This window comes from Bos javanicus, chromosome 7, assembly GCF_032452875.1.
Source record: "Bos javanicus breed banteng chromosome 7, ARS-OSU_banteng_1.0, whole genome shotgun sequence".
NCBI classification, from domain to species: domain Eukaryota; kingdom Metazoa; phylum Chordata; class Mammalia; order Artiodactyla; family Bovidae; genus Bos; species Bos javanicus.
The window spans coordinates 71137706-71153900 of NC_083874.1; the positions used below are offsets into that span (position 1 = coordinate 71137706).

General features: G+C 42.8%; 1 protein-coding gene and 1 non-coding gene across 2 annotated transcripts in view; one reads left to right on the forward strand and one right to left on the reverse strand.

The window, feature by feature from the left end:
* Positions 1 to 16195, forward strand: part of ADRA1B (adrenoceptor alpha 1B) — a 61823-nt gene that overhangs the window by 30644 nt on the left and 14984 nt on the right. The window lies entirely within an intron of this gene.
* On the reverse strand, positions 13537 to 13641 carry LOC133252262 (U6 spliceosomal RNA). The gene has a single exon (XR_009737875.1). It is a non-coding gene; the product is annotated as a U6 spliceosomal RNA (small nuclear RNA).

Here is a 16195-nt window from a genome sequence, read left to right on the forward strand (position 1 = left end):
GTGGAGTGAATTGGGAGATTAGCACTGACCATATATACACTACCACGTGTGAAATAACTCGTGGGAAGCTGCTGTGTACAACACTTCAACTTTGCCTACCCCTGAACTCTCTAGGGCTGGAAATTCTCCTGTGGGGCTCCTTCCTCTGGTTTCCTTGCTGAGGAAGCCCCAGACCTGAAGGACCCGCACTCCAACCTGATTAGATTTGTTAGCTGGGTGAGTTCCTCTCTGTGTCACTGTCACCACCTCTCACTAAGAGGTCTATCTCGGTGAAACCCTGAGATTCTTTCATGCTTCCTGTAGCCTGTGCCTCTTCTGAGATGGTTGAGAACACTGCATGTGACCCTATTTAGGGGATTTTTTTTTCCCCCCACAGTTTGGGAAGAGAGATCCTTTTCATTCGATTTTTCTGAATTTTTTTCCCAATCTTTTCTTCCCCAAATCACAAGGGAAAAAGGTAAAATGAGAAAGAATACAAAGGAATACTTTCTCATTATGTAGCTAAAATGCCATGGTGATTCTCTTCCAATCAGTATGTTATTACTGAGTGACTGACTTACGACCAGAGTTGGCTCCCATTTTCCTTCATTCTCTCTCACTTTCTCTGACTCTCATTCTCCAGTTTTATTTTTCTGTGTGTTCTCTTCCTTTCAGATCAGTAGCTCTTTATCATTCAATGAGGATCTTTACTCAAGATGTGCCCATTTATTTACATCATCATCTTACAGAAAGCACGTTTACCTTTGGGAACTTCTTAAAATAGACAAGTTCTGTTTCCTCTGAACCTTTCAAGCAGCCTTTCCTTTTTTTGACAAAACATTTCTAAAGATACCAGTTTATTCAGAATGTCCCAAGAATAAATGATCCCATTTGTTAGCGGAGAGCCTTGGCAATCTGCTTTCTCACCGGCCAACATCTCCTGGCTGGAGTCTCCTGCTCCTGTGTTTTCATTTCTTACATCTGACCCTGGCACAGTGTCCCGCAGGCTGCTCATTCTTCTAGATACAAATTTCATCTGCCCTGCCTTTTGAAGGATGATCGCAGCACAAGGTCTCTGTTAATCAGTCAATAATTGATTAACATGTAGAGAATGGCAAACAGCCAAAGAAACATCAGGCTGATGTTGGGAAACCTGGTCCCTCGACATACCGTGTTACAATTTTGTCAAAGTGCCCCTAATAAAAGATGACTGCTTGCTCATGATAAATGAATCAGAGCCCTCTAGTAGGTGTCAGCTTAACAAGACCCTGCTGTTAGCACCAGGCAGCACAGCCACCATTTGTACAATGTGCCGGGCCCTGTGCTGAGTGCCTTACATACATTATTTCCTCCAGTCTCCACAACAACCCTAGAGAGGAGAAGAGAGGCTTATTATAACCTAATTTTACAGATGTCTGTAAAGGCAGGAAGGAAGGACATATTGAGGTTCAGAGACTGAGAAGCTTATAAAAATCACACAGTCAGCTCACATGTTAAGTACCTACTTCGTGTCAAAATCTCTTCCAGGCAGTGCAGCTCTAATGAGACAGGCAAAGCCTCCACTTTCCTGAAGCCATCATTCTTGGGGAGTGGGTCTGGACAAATGCTCCGTATGTAAGTGAACAATATGTCCAGTCACTGTAACTCTTAGAGAGGAAATAAAATGAAGTGGTGGACTAGAAGGGTACAAGAAAGTGGCAGCCAGAGTGCTAGAGTGAAGAGAAAGAGGAGAGAGGTGACAAAGGATGTCAGGTTGAAAGACAGCATGGACATATTGTATGATCTTCCTGGTCATGATAAAGAGTTTAGTTTTCTCTGAGTATAGTAAAAAAATCATTGGAAGGTTTCACAGAAAATAATATCGTCTGATTTATGTTTTTTAAATACCTCTGTGCATAAATGGAGAATTGATTTTAGAGACTCAAGAGTGGAAGCAGGAAGGACACTTTTGGGAGGCAGTTTAAAAAGTGGTCCAGGAGAGAGGTGATGGTGGCTTGGGACTGTGCTCTGTTTTTATATATAAAAAGCGAAACCATCCAGGAAAAATAAACGTGATGTAGGATTTACAGAGGACCCTTCCTTCCATACTAAATTGACTTGAGACATCTTTAGGCCTTGTCCCATCTCATACTAAATGTGTGCGAAGTATATACCACTTGTTTTTCTTTACACTTTTTATTGAAGTGTGACATACGTACAGAAGAGCACACCAATCATAAGGACAGGGCCCTGTTGGTTTTCATAAAGTGAACACATCACTGTAAGCAGCACCCAGACCAAGAAAGAAAAAATTTTCCACACCCCAAAACTCCCCGTCCTGTCAGTCTCTGGCATTCCAAGTATGTTTTTCCAGAATGACATTCTGTAAATCAATTTTCTCAGTCTTGCCTAACCTATGACCCCTTTCTCCAAACCGAAAGTTGCATGCCCTCTGCCATCAGAGATTCTCTTACACAGCCAACCAAGAGATTTGAGCCTTGCATTCTGTGATGGGTAGTATGAAAACAACAGTATTTTCATATAAATAAAAATTCTAATATAATGTTGAATGTGCTTTTTTCAAACCTGACATAAACTCCCATTCCCAGATTTGTTAGGCCCCCCTCTTGAGAATCACATGTCCAAATTCTGTTAAGATTGCAAGTTACCATTGTCTAGAACAGTCTGGAAATCTAACAGCACAGACGATAGGACTGGGATACATGAGTCTGTAATAGAACAAAGCCATGATTTCCAGGGTTTGTTCAGGGGACAAGACACTGGCAGAGAACCAATATTTACTGAACACTTATTATGTCTCTGGCACTGAACTAGGTGTTGGAGTATGTTTTCTTATTTAACCTTCACCACCCTTTGAGGATGGAGTCATTCTCTCCATTGAATAACTAAGAAAACTGAGTCTGTGCTGTGCTATGCTTAGGCGCTCAGTCGTGTCAACTCTTAGCGACCCCATGGACTGTAGCCCACCAGGCTCCTCTGTCCATCAAATTCTCCAGGAAAGAATACTGGAGTGGGTTGCCATGCCTTTCTCCAAGGGATCTTCCCAACCCGGGGATTGAACCCAGGTCGCCCACATTGCAGTGGATTCTTTATCCTCTGAACCACCAGGGAAGCCTAAAACTGAGGCTAAAGGCGAAATAATTGAGCCAAGTTCTCAGGACTCATACTGACCAGACTTGGAACCACCTCTGTCTGCCTCCACATCCCATGCTCATTTCACTCAACCAAAGCAGCCTCTCTCATTTTTTTTTTCCTCTGATCTGTACTTAATAAATTGAAAATGTTGTTCCTGAAATAAACCACATTTCTTCTAATGGTTTCCCATTTACATTTTTTAATGCATTGAGTTTGAAATTAACGGTGAGGCAACAACAACAACTTGTAAATGAAATGGAAAACCTGGCTATAACTTTGCTTTCTTCCAGAAAACAAGGGCTCTTTAAGCCTGATGAAGTTTAATGCTTGCTGTAAATCCAGGAAAAGAATGAATGAGCACAATTTAAATCCCCCAACTCAGAGCCTGGCCACTAGAGGAACATAGGGGCCATAGTGTGTCTGTTATTGAGAAGGGAGCCAGCAATTTACAAACAATCTAAATTAACCGCGTTAACATCTCTGGCAGAGCAATTCATGTTCTCTGGCTTTCTGGAAACTCCAAGCTCAAGCTGTCCCTAGGTTCTTTGGCTTTGCGTCATGAAGGGAATTGATTTGATCAATTACATTGCTGCCGCCTAATTAGTAAGCATGGCCACACTTGCCCATCCGTTTCACAGAGATTAAACTTGGGATCCTGACTGCAGACCAATTTTCGTAGCTAAAAGTCGCTGTGCCTTTCATCCTCAATCCATACCAAGTTCCCCAGAGTTAATCATAACAGGACTTTAGAGCTGGAGGCAGGTTGTCAGAGTCCAGACAACTGGGTCTCTGGGGGCCTCCTGCATGACAACGAAGATTATTTTGGGAAAGCTATTCTGGTTAAGAACCCCTGCCTTTCTGTGCATGTCAGGTATCACCCTTCACAAAGCACATTCACCCCACCCATTCATTTGGGTTTCCCGGTTTCTCAGGAAGAAAGAGCTACAGCTCTCATTTTAGACACAAAGAAAGGAACCTTCACAGAAATAATTACTCAAGGCCATTTCTCAACTAAGATTAGTCATCTGTTTTTATTTTTTATATAAGTAACTTTTACTGAGTTCAGTTTAGTTCAGTTCAGTTCAGTCACTCAGTCATGTCCGACTCTTTGCGACCCCATGAATCGCAGCACACCAGGCCTCCCTGTCCATCACCAACTCCAGGAGTTCACTCAGACTCACATCCATCGAGGCAGTGATGCCATCCAGCCATCTCATCCTCTGTCGTCCCCTTCTCCTCCTGCCCCCAACCCCTCCCAGCATCAGAGTCTTTTCCAATGAGTCAACTCTTAGAATGAGGTGGCCAAAGTACTGGAGTTTCAGCTTTAGCATCATTCCTTCCAAAGAAATCCCAGGGCTGATCTCCTGCAGAATGGACTGGTTGGATCTCCTTGCAGTCCAAGGGACTCTCAAGAGTCCTCTCCAACACCACAGTTCAAAAGCATCAATTCTTCGGTGCTCAGTTTTCTTCACAGCCCAACACTCACATCCATACACGACCACTGAAAAAACCATAGCCTTGACTAGATGGACCTTTGTTGGCAAAGTAGTTTTATCTTATTGTTCATTTTTAGAAGATACAGAAAAACAAAAAGGTAATAAAATGCCATTGTTCACACATAACCACTGAAATGTTTGATGTCTATTTATTTACTCAGCCATTTTTCTATGGGATGATACCATACATGCTATTCTGTAACCTACTATTACCATATTTTTCCAACCATATTCAGTAATTTAATCTTTAATGGTTGAGATATATGGATCATTAAACCAAACACTTATATTGAATATTTGAGATTGGTTCAAAATTTTAGTTATGATAAATAATGTGGCAATAAAATTCTTATATCTAAATAATAACTAACATTTATTGAGCATTTATTGCTCAGATTCTGTACTAAGCATTTTACATGTATTATCTTTATTTATTGATTGATTTTTATTGAAATATACTTGATTTACAATGTTGTGCTATTGTGCCACTCTCCGCTATACAGCAAAGTGACTCCGTTATACACATATATATGTATATATTTTTTAAAATTCTTTTCCATGATGCTTTATCCCAGGAGACTAGATATAGTTCCCTGTGCAATACAGTAGGACCTTGTTGTTTATCCATTCTATATATGCTAGTTTGCATCTGCTAATGCCAAACTCCCAGGCCATCCCTCTTCCCCCCTCCTCCCGCTTGGCAACCGTAAGTCTGATCTCTGTGTCTGTGAGTCTGTTTCTGTCCTGTAGACGGGATCATCTGTGCCATGTTTTAGATTCCACATACCAGCAATATCATATAGTATTTGTCTTTCTCATTCTGATTTACTTCACTTAGTATGATAATTTATGGTTGCATCCATGTTGCTGGAAATGGCATTATTTCATTCTTTAAATTTATTTTCTTAATTGAAGGAGAATTGCTTTACAGAATTTTGTTGTTTTCTGTCAAACCTCTGAGTAGTATTCCATTGTATGAAAGTGAAAGTGAAGTCGCTCAGTTGTGTCTAACTCTTTGAGACCCCGTGGACTGTAGCCTACAGGCTCCTCCGTCCATGGGATTTTCCAGGCAAGAATACTGGAGTGGGTTGCTATTTCCTTCTCCAGATCTTCCCAACCCAGGAATCTCGGGTTGGGAACACAGGTCTCCCGCATTGTAGGCAGACACTTTACCATCTGAGCCACCAGGGAAGTATATTCCATTGTATAGAACCACATTTTCTTTATCCATTGATCTGTCGATGGACAATCAGGTTGTTTACATGTTTTGGCTATTGTAAATAGGACAATAAGGTTGTTTACATGTTTTGGCTATTGTAAATTGTGCTGCTATGAACATGGCGGTGCATGTGTCTTTTTGAATTACGTTATAGTTTTGTCTGGGTATATGTCCATGGTAATTCTATTTTTGGTTTGCTGAGGAACCTTCATACTGTTTTCCACAGTGGTTTCACGAACTTACATGCCCACCAACAGTGTAGGAGGCTTCCCTTTTCTCTGTGCTCTCTCCAGCATTTGTAACTTGTAGACTCTTTAATGATTGCCATTCTGACCAGTGTGATGTGGTACCTCATTTGTATTATCAAATTTAACCCTCCCACGAGTCCTATGAATAAATAATATTACCTTCATTTCATAGGTGAGGAAACTGAGGCCTAGAGAGATTGAGTAATTTGCCAACAATGACATAGATAATGACTCCAGAGGCAGCGCCCTTAATCACTAAGATAAATACTTAGGATTGTAATTTCAGGATAACTAAATACATCAGATTGTAAGGTCTCTGAGTCATATTGCCCAATTGCCCTCTAGAAAGCATGTCCCAATTCATATTTCCACCATCAGGATATGAATGCCCACTCACCTGCATCATCACCAACACTGGGCATTATTAATTTGTGTTGTCCTTAGAGAAATAAAGTCCAGACTTCTGATAGCTTATTCATGCTCTTTAGAGCATGCGTGCAACCTGGTTCCCAATCAAAACATTGATTTCCTTTAAACCAATTATTCTTATTCTTTTCTTGGTACGTGGGCCCCTTTGAGAATCTAATGGAAGCTCTAAAGCAGCTACACAGAAAATGCACACATGCACATCAGATGACCTTGTGTTTTTTGGGAATTCACGGACACCATTAAGGACTCCTGTGCTTTCAGTGAAACTAAAACTAAAAACAGGGCTAATGAACCTTGTCAAATGCTGGTTTGACCAGATGATTCTTTTTAACAGTCCTGCAGTATAAGGAACCAGATCAGAAGAAGCTGGAATAAAATGCCCAGGCACAATAATGGTCCATTTGCCCTGTGGAGGAGTGGTACCCAGGTCAAAACTCTCTTCTGAGGTCACGCTGTCCTCCACCAAAGCAGCAAGACCTCAGAGCAGATGGACAGGCCATCCCTGGCCTGCCCCCATTCCTGCGCTTCAGCAGCCTCCGAAGAACAAGGCTGGGCTCCTTCTGCCAAATGTACTTCTTCACACACCAGTGTCTTTCACGATCTCCCCTCGCATCCTGCTCCTTTATGGTTGGGAAAACCTCATCCCAGATCCATCAAGCCTCTCCTATCACCAGCAGTGGAGGAAGACAAGAGGGGAGGGGAGCATGAGGGCCGGGATCTCGCCCATCCATCTGCTGTGATGCCACTCTGCCAGAAAGGTTTTTTCTGGGAACTTCCCTTGGCCAGAGCACATGCTTTGGGGGCCGTTTTTAATAATGATCCGTTGAGGCTCAGTGGCACTTTCAGAATTATGGGTGGAACATCTGGTCCCAGCCTTCAAGAAAGGAGGGGGACAGAGGAATCAGCACTCTTGAGTGCACTGCCCTTTGGGGTGACCCAATGGAAGGTTTAGCTCCATCTGGATAGACAGGCTGGGGCCACCAGACCGCCAGGAGGCACACACGGAGGCTGCAGGCAGCTCCTCAGCTGAACCCTGGGCTCCCTGTCCTTGCTGCCTGTCCATGGCCACGTTGGAGGTCTTATTCTGCACAGGACAACCATATTCTTGTCATAAACATGAGAAGGAGTGGTAATGAAAAGGGAGCTTCTCTGTCCTTTTATTGTCTGGCTTAGCTCTTTCTTTTTATCTCTGTTTATTAATTTTTGTTCATCCTGGGCCCGATCCTCTCACATTTGTTCTCAGCACTGCAGGTGATGGAAGGGTTTGTGGGTTAAATGTCCCTTTACCTCGCATCTTTTTGGGTCCCTGGGGCTTACTTTCACAAGGCCAGGAGCTGACAGGCAATGACTTTTCAATTCTAAATAATTACAGTTCCTCCTGGATTTGGCCGGGGGAATATGAGTCATCTGAAAACTAATATATTCACACCCCAACATAGCTCTTCTGTTTCCCCTGCACCCTCTTGTATCCTCTTGTGGAATCTGCTCTGCTTTTTAAAATGTCCTTTTAGTCCTTGGTGTTTTGGTGGCCTTTCTCACCAGGTCCAAATGGCAAAATATAGGACAGCAGAGGCTCTACTACTTAATATCTCTGTGACTCTAAAGAAGTAACTTCTCTTCTAAGCCTCAATTTCAGTATTTGTAAAATGGGGACAGTAAATGTACCTCCCATGCTGAGTTGTTTTGGGTACTGAGATAATGCATGTTAGGGGTTCAGTTGGAGAAGACAATGGCACCCCACTCCAGTACTCTTGCCTGGAAAATCCCATGGACGGAGGAGCCTGGTAGGCTGCAGTCCACGGGATCGCTGAGGGTTCGACATGACTGAGCAACTTCACTTTCACTTTTTACTTCCATGCATTGGAGAAGGAAATGGCAACCCACTCCAGTGTTCTTGCCTGGAGAATCCCAGGGACAGGGGAGCCTGGTGGGCTGCCGTCTATGGGGTCGCACAGAGTCGGACATGACTGAAGTGACTTAGTAGTAGTAGTAGTAGGGGTTCAGTACAGCCCTTGTCTCTCATATGCTCCCAGTAGATGGTAACGGCTATTATTATTGTTGTTGTTGTTAAATTCAGATCACCACCATCTTCTGTATCTTCTTGGGCAACATCATAAGGATTGAGTCCATTTCTAGCTATCATGAGAGTCACCCCAACTTCTCCACCTTCCTTGTGATCAGGACACTGCATAGGACATCAGACCTCCCTACTCAAGCACTAAATAGTCTAAGGTCACCAGCCCTCTGAAACACACCTGCCCGCTGAAACACACCTGCCCCACTCCTGTTACACCCTCACTCACAAAGGGGAAGCAATTCCCTGTCTTTTCAGCTCTTGTCTCCTCAAAATGTGCAAAGATGAATTGGTTTTGCAGGAAATTTCTCTGAAAGTAGCAAAATCTAATGAAGTGAAGTGAAAGTCACTCAGTCATGTCCAACTCTTTGAGACCCCATGAACTATACAGTCCATGGAATTCTCCAGTGTGAATACTGGAGTGGGTAGCCATTTCCTTCTCCAAGGGATCTTCCCAACCCAGGGATTGAACCCAGGTCTCCTGCATTGCAGACAGATTCTTTACCAGCTGAGCCACCAGGGAAGCACAAAATCTAATGACCCTTTCCCAAACTATCACCCACCAACACCTCTCCATTTTAGCAAGTAACCATCATCTCCTGGTTTTCTTCTAGGCCCCTTCACAAAGAATGTTCCAGGGAAATAGCAAGTCTCTGGTCTGTGGGAATCAGCACTAAGATGCAGAAAGATCAGATGCTCTGGGATTATGCCTGGGATTGAATCCTATCTCCACCACTATGTAATCTTTAATTGCTCTAAACCATAGTTTTCTTCATCCATAAAATGGGCATGATGGTTGTATTAAACTCACCGGCTTAAATCTCCTTGCTTTCCCAGTCAGTGTTAATCTCCTGGATTAAAATCTCAACCAGTTCCAGACACCTAGGAGATGTTGTTCAATAAAGACTCTGTGAAGTGGAGCAAAGTTTGGGGCCCTCTCACTGCAAGCAGTAACCTAAAAACATAGATCAAATTGAGAAAGAAGCATTTATTTACATGAAAGAGATAAAGAAATTGTATTTTCTGAAAATATGGTTCTTTGAGGAAAGGAACTGTCTTTAAGAAAATATCTTAATTAGAGCTGAAGGTGGAAAATGAAACCCATCTCCTCACATCACTACCCACATCCTGTCTTCCTCATTGCCCTCAAAAATGCTGATGCCAAAGCTACCAGAAGAGAACAGAAATTATTGCCTTAAAAACAATAAGAATTTGGAACCCCTGAAGCAATGTGGGAAGAAAGAAGTTGAGGTGAGAGAGAGCAAGAAGAGGGGCAGGGAGCCCAGCCCTAAGCACTGCTTTAAATACCTGGTGCAGGTGACTTTCCTCTTCACTGCTTCCGGGTGCTATAAGCACTGGTTCCGGACGCTATAAGCACAGCAGGCATCTAGGGAAATAGAGCCAAGAAACAGGAGAGACGGGGATGAAGTTATCCCCCCTGCCCCACCCAGGAGCCAGGAACATTGAGGGAGAATTTCAGATATCCCGGGGTTATGGAAAAGGGACATTCAAGATCACCTTGCCTAGCTTTCAAGGGGAGGAAAGGCTCCAATTTATGTCAGGGCTACATATATATATAAACAACATAGACAGTAAATACTGAACAACTACATCCTGTCCCTTCACAGAAATTCTCAGAAAACATTCTTCCAGGGTCTCAGCAAGCCCAGCCAGCTCTCTGGCCTACAGGCCATCTCTGAGTTGAGCTCTAAATGGTCTCCTAGGCACTTGCATCTGCAAAGTTTCCTAGCAGCGAAAAGCCTTTGAGCTGTGAGAAAGGGCAGCAGTTTGGGGGTCATTTTATGGCAGGTCTGTGAACCTGGACTGAGGAGCAGGATGAGGATTTGCTGAAATCTGGACAGCAGCACGTATTCAGCAGCAAAGACTAATCATTTCATCATACAATATTCATGACACCGCGATGTCCCTGGCCCTCGGGATACAGAAAGGTAGGCGAGGGCTCTGGTGAGAAGGCAAGACGTCCTAGATAGAGCGGGCTGGCGCCATGCACCCTGAGGGCCGCAGGTGACAAGGGAGGCATGACGCGCGGGTGTGGTCCCCTCTGGAGGAGTGCGTCCTAAACCAGGCCAGACCAGTGGAGAGGAGATGTAGAGCTGTCCAGGGGTCCCAGCCTGGACCCGGCAAACCAGCAGATAAGATTAGACTCCCACCAGCCAAAGGACAGAACAGAGGGATGAGTCAGAAAGAGGAAGGCAGTGGGGGTCAGCAGACAGCTGCTCAGAGAAGGGATGAAAGGCATCGCACGGTGCCTAATGGCCTAAGTGGTCCCATCTCAGCGTTTTACCACCTGATTCCCCAAGGCCAGTAATGGTCCCTGTTCTCTCTGGAGCCTTTCATCCCACTGCTCTGAGCATCTCGGCCAGGCAGCAAGCTATCTGCTCCTCAGAGGGCAGGCTCCAGTACTTCACCGCCTGTTTGTTACAGGCTCGAAGGCGCTCTGGCCACAGGTATATTCCTGCCTTCTCCTCTAGTCTCCCTTTCACCTTGACAGTGGGGTGAACACAGCTGAGAATCCAAGAAACAGGGAGCATGGGTGCTAATGCAACCCCCTGTTTCACACATGAGGAAGTGGGGCCCAGAAATGTGATGACTGTGCATAAATATCAGTCAGTTATTTAGCCCTAGGCTAGCTTTTTTTGCTAATATTTTCAACTTCTATTTCTCTCTCTCCTTTTCCCATCTCCCCTCTCTCCCTATTTCTAATTACAAAAGTAATGATTATTCATTGCAAAAATAATTTTAAATAAAAAGTGAAAATCTTCCCCTAAAGCCTTCCTCCAAAGATAACCGTTACGAAGTTTTTTCCACCCAGATTTTTTCTATGAACATGTGTGTATATGTGCTCAGTCATGTCCGTCCAACTCCGAAACTGTATTGGGCTGTAGCCTGCCAGGCTCCTCTGTCCATGGAATTCTCCAGGCAAGAATCCTGGAGTGGATTTCCATGCCCTCCTCCAGGGGCTCTTCCCGACCCAGGAATCAAAGCTGCGCCTCCTACATTGGCAGGTGAATTCTTTACCACTGAGCCACCTGGGAAGCCCTATGAACATACACACAGACACATACACACATACATGCACACATGTGTGCACACACACATGTTTTTCTACAAGAAATCAGATCATACTAGACTTTCTTTCCTGAAATTTGCTTTTTTCTACTTAACTGGGTCATGAGCCTCATTTCAGGTAGACCTAGCTTACCATTTTAATAGATGTATGGTTTTTCAATGCATGAATGCTTCATGGTTTATTTCACAATCCCCTATTGCTGGAATGTAGGTAATTTCCCATCTTGGGGGGACATTACTGGAGTATCCTGTACTTTTTAAAGATTTATTTATTTATTTGGCTGTGTTGGATTTTAGTTGCAACACACAGGATCTTTGATCTTCATTGCAGCATGCTAACTCTGTCATGGCAGGTGGATCTAGTTCCCTGACCAGCGATCAAACCTGGGCCCCCTACATTGGGAGTGCAGAGTCTTAGCCAGTGGAACACCAGGGAAGTCCTCTGTACTTTTACCTTTGTTCTGTTTACAAGTACTTCTGTAGGATATATTCCTAGATGTGGAGTATTTACATCAAAAGCAAAAGCTAAGATCATTTTAATTGTATTAAATAACACCAGGTTTTTTTTACCCAAAATTTGCACTCCCACATAGAATGTATGAAAATTTTTCATATATTTGCCAAACTAATAGACCTGAAATAGATTTCTGCTTCTTAATTTGCATTATTTGCTTGGTAAAGGAATTTTATGATGTTTTCATGAATTCACTGGCTACTCGTACTTACTCTTGTTATTTGCTTATCCATATGGTTTCCTTTGTTTTTATTGAATTGTTTTCTCTTCTTGATTTGAAAGAGAGTTTTGTGTATTGGAAATATTACTGCTTTTACTGTTGTTGTTGTTTTTTTGTTTTGTTTTTTGCCATTGCTTTCTTTTTCTTTACTTTACAATATTGTATTGGTTTTTCCATACATCAACATGCATCCACCATGGGTGTACACGTGTTCCCAATCCTGAACCCCACCCCACCACGTCCCCTCATACCATCCCTCTGGGTCATCCCAGTGCACCAGCCCCAAGCTTCCTGTATCCTGCATCAAACCTGGACTGGTGATTCGTTTCTTATACGATATTATACATGTTTCAATGCCATTCTCCCAAATCATCCCCCCCTCCCTCTCCCACAGAGTCCAAAAGACTCTTCTATACATCAGTGTCTTTTTTGCTGTCTCGCATACAGGGTTATCGTTACCATCTTTCTAAATTCCATATATATGCGTCAGTATACTGTATTGGTGTTTTTCTTTCTGGCTTGCTTTGCTCTGTATAATTGGCTCCTGTTCATCCACCTCATTAGAATTGATTCAAATGTATTCTTTTTAATGGCTGAGTAATACTCCATTGTGTATATGTACCACAGCTTTCTTTTCCATTCATCTGCTAATGGACATCTAGGTTGCTTCCATGTCCTGGCTATTATAAACAATGCTGCAATGAATATTGGGGTACACATGTCTCTTTCAATTCTGGTCTCCTCGGTGTGTATGCCCAGCAGTGGGATTGCTGGGTCGTATGGCAGTTCTATTTCCAGTTTTTTAAGGAATCTCCACACTGTTCTCCATAGTGGCTGTACTAGTTTGCATTCCCACCAACAGTGTAAGAGGGTTCCCTTTTCTCTACATCCTCTCCAGCATTTATTGCTTGTAGACTTTTGGATCACAGCCATTCTGACTGGTGTGAAATGGTACCTTATTGTGGTTTTGATTTGCATTTCTCTGATAATGAGTGATGTTGAGCATCTTTTCATGTGTTTGTTAGCCATTTGTATGTCTTCTTTGGAGAAATGTCTGTTTAGTTCTTTGGCCCACTTTTTGATTGGGTCGTTTATTTTTCTGGAATTGAGCTGCAGGAGTTGCTTGTATATTAAAAACATGGAATGCTTCACGATTTCATGTCATCTTTGTGCAGGGGCCATGCTAATCTTCTCTGTATCGTTCCAATTTTAGTATATGTGCTGCCGAAGCGAGCACTGCTTTTACTGTCGTTTGAGTTACAAATGTTTCAGTTCTTATAGCTTTGTTTTCAAAGTTTGTGACTTTATAGAAATGTCCAGGCAAATACAGCAATACTTTACAGATCCTGAACTCCTGTCATATGTAAAAAGGTCTTTCCTATTTCAAAACCATATAAAAATGTTTACTATATCTTCTAATATTTTAAATAATTTTTAATATTTAATATATTAGATCCATCTGGGGTTTATTTTAATGTAAGATACAAAGTAAGGATCCAGCTTTATTTGTTTCTAAATAGCGAGACTGTTGTCCCAACACCACTTATAGAATAATCTTTTTTCCCACAAGCATTGAAATGACATATCAAATTCTTTTGGATACTTGATTCTCTTTATAAACTATATAATTGCATTGATCTATCTGCCTTTTCTTGCACTTCCTGCCCTCAGTTCAGTTCAGTTCAGTCGCTCAGTCGTGTCCGACTCTTTGCGACACCATGAACCACAGCACGCCAGGCCTCTCTGTCCATCACCATCTCCCAGAGTTCACTCAAACTCATGTCCATCAAGTCAGTGATGCCATCCAGCCATCTCATTCTCTGTCATCCCCTCTTCTTCCTGCCCCCAATCCCTCCCAGCATCAGAGTCTTTTCCAATGAATCAACTCTTCACGTGAGGTGGCCAAAGTATTGGAGTTTCAGCTTTAGCATCATTCCTTCCAAAGAAATCCCAGGGCTGATCTCCTTTAGAATGGACTGGTTGGATCTCCTTGCAGTCCATGGGACTCTCAAGAGTCTTCTCCAACACCACAGTTCAAAAGCATCAATTCTTCGGCGCTCAGCTTTCTTCACAGTCCAACTCTCACACCCATACATGACCACTGGAAAAACCATAGCCTTGACTAGATGGACCTTTGTTGGCAAAGTAGTGTCTCTGCTTTTGAATATGCTATCTAGGTTGGTCATAACTTTCCTTCCAAGGAGTAAGTGTCTTTTAATTTCATGGCTGCAGTCACCATCTGCAGTGATTTTGGAGCCCCCCAAAATAAAGTCTGTCACTGTTTCCACTGTTTCCCCATCTATTTCCCATGAAGTGATGGGACCAGATGCCATGATCTTTGTTTTCTGAATGCTGAGCTTTAAGCCAACTTTATCACTCTCCTCTTTCACTTTCATCAAGAGGCTTTTTAGTTCCTCTTCACTGTCTGCCATAAGGGTGGTGTCATCTGCATATCTGAGGTTATTGATATTTCTCCGGGCAATCTTGATTCCAGCTGTGCTTTTTCCAGCCCAGCATTTCTCATGATGTATTCTGCATAGAAGTTAAATAAGCAGGGTGACAATATACAGCCTTGACGAACTCCTTTTCCTATTTGGAACCAGTCTGTTGTTCCATGTCCAGTTCTAACTGTTGCTTCCTGACCTACATATAGGTTTCTCAAGAGGCGGGTCAGGTGCCCTAGAGTCTTTTAAATACTTTTATAATGTGAGATGACTTTTTGGTAAGTTTTACTATCTATACAGGTAAGTTTCCACATTTTCCCCACACCACTCCGGTCATTCCTCTTGTTTTAATTAACCTGGATATTTTTTTCTTGGTTATTCTTTTATCATCTATATTCTTCCATATATTTAGTTTGGGATCATTTAGGTTCTTCTCTCTACCCACCCCAGTCCCTAAAAAATACCATAATGATATTTTAATGAGATTGTCTTGAATTTACAGATGAATTCAAGGAGAACTGAAGTTGTCTTGGATAGAGACTTTCTATACTCATTAGAAAAGACCATGATTCCGGGAAAGATTGAGGGTAGGAGGAGAAGGTGCAACAGAGGACAAGATGGTTGGATGGCAGCATCAGTTCAGTGGACACAGGTCTGAGCAAACTCCAGGAGATAGTGAAGGACAGGGAAGCCTGGCGTGTTGCAGTCCATGGGGTCTCAGTTGGGCATGACTTAACAATGGAACAACAGCAACATACTAAAGCAAGCTATGTCTCTCCCTTTACATGTCTTCCTTTTATGTCCATTCATAAAGTCATATGGCTTCCTTCACATAGATCCCATCAATGCTCAATTTTAAAAGTGTTCTATTGGGAAATTTCCATTAAGGCCAAAGTTTGGAACACACTCAGTTTGGCATCAAAGATAGACCCTTAAGTGCTACAGAAACCACTCCATCCCATCTGCTCCCAACTCTGGGCCTAAGCCAAGAGGTCGCTTCCCTCTTTGAAGTGGGAATGGGTCCGTCAATTAACCAGTGGGCAATTGATGTCCCTGACCTGATCCCCAGTCCTGTGCTAGAAATATAGGACAGACTCCATCTTCAAACAGCTTTGATGCTGTATAAAGAGACGAATGGCACTTAAGAATGACATTCCATATTGATGTATGTGATATGGCCTGTGTTTTGATGAAAATACAGGAGAAGAGGCCTGGAGCAGTCAGGAAAGATTTCAGGAAGAGGACAAAAACTGAACTGGGCATTGGCCTGTGGTTACCTTTTGAAAAATATTTATCTATTTGGGTGTGTCAGGTCTTTGTTGCAGCATACTGGCTTCTCTCGTTGTG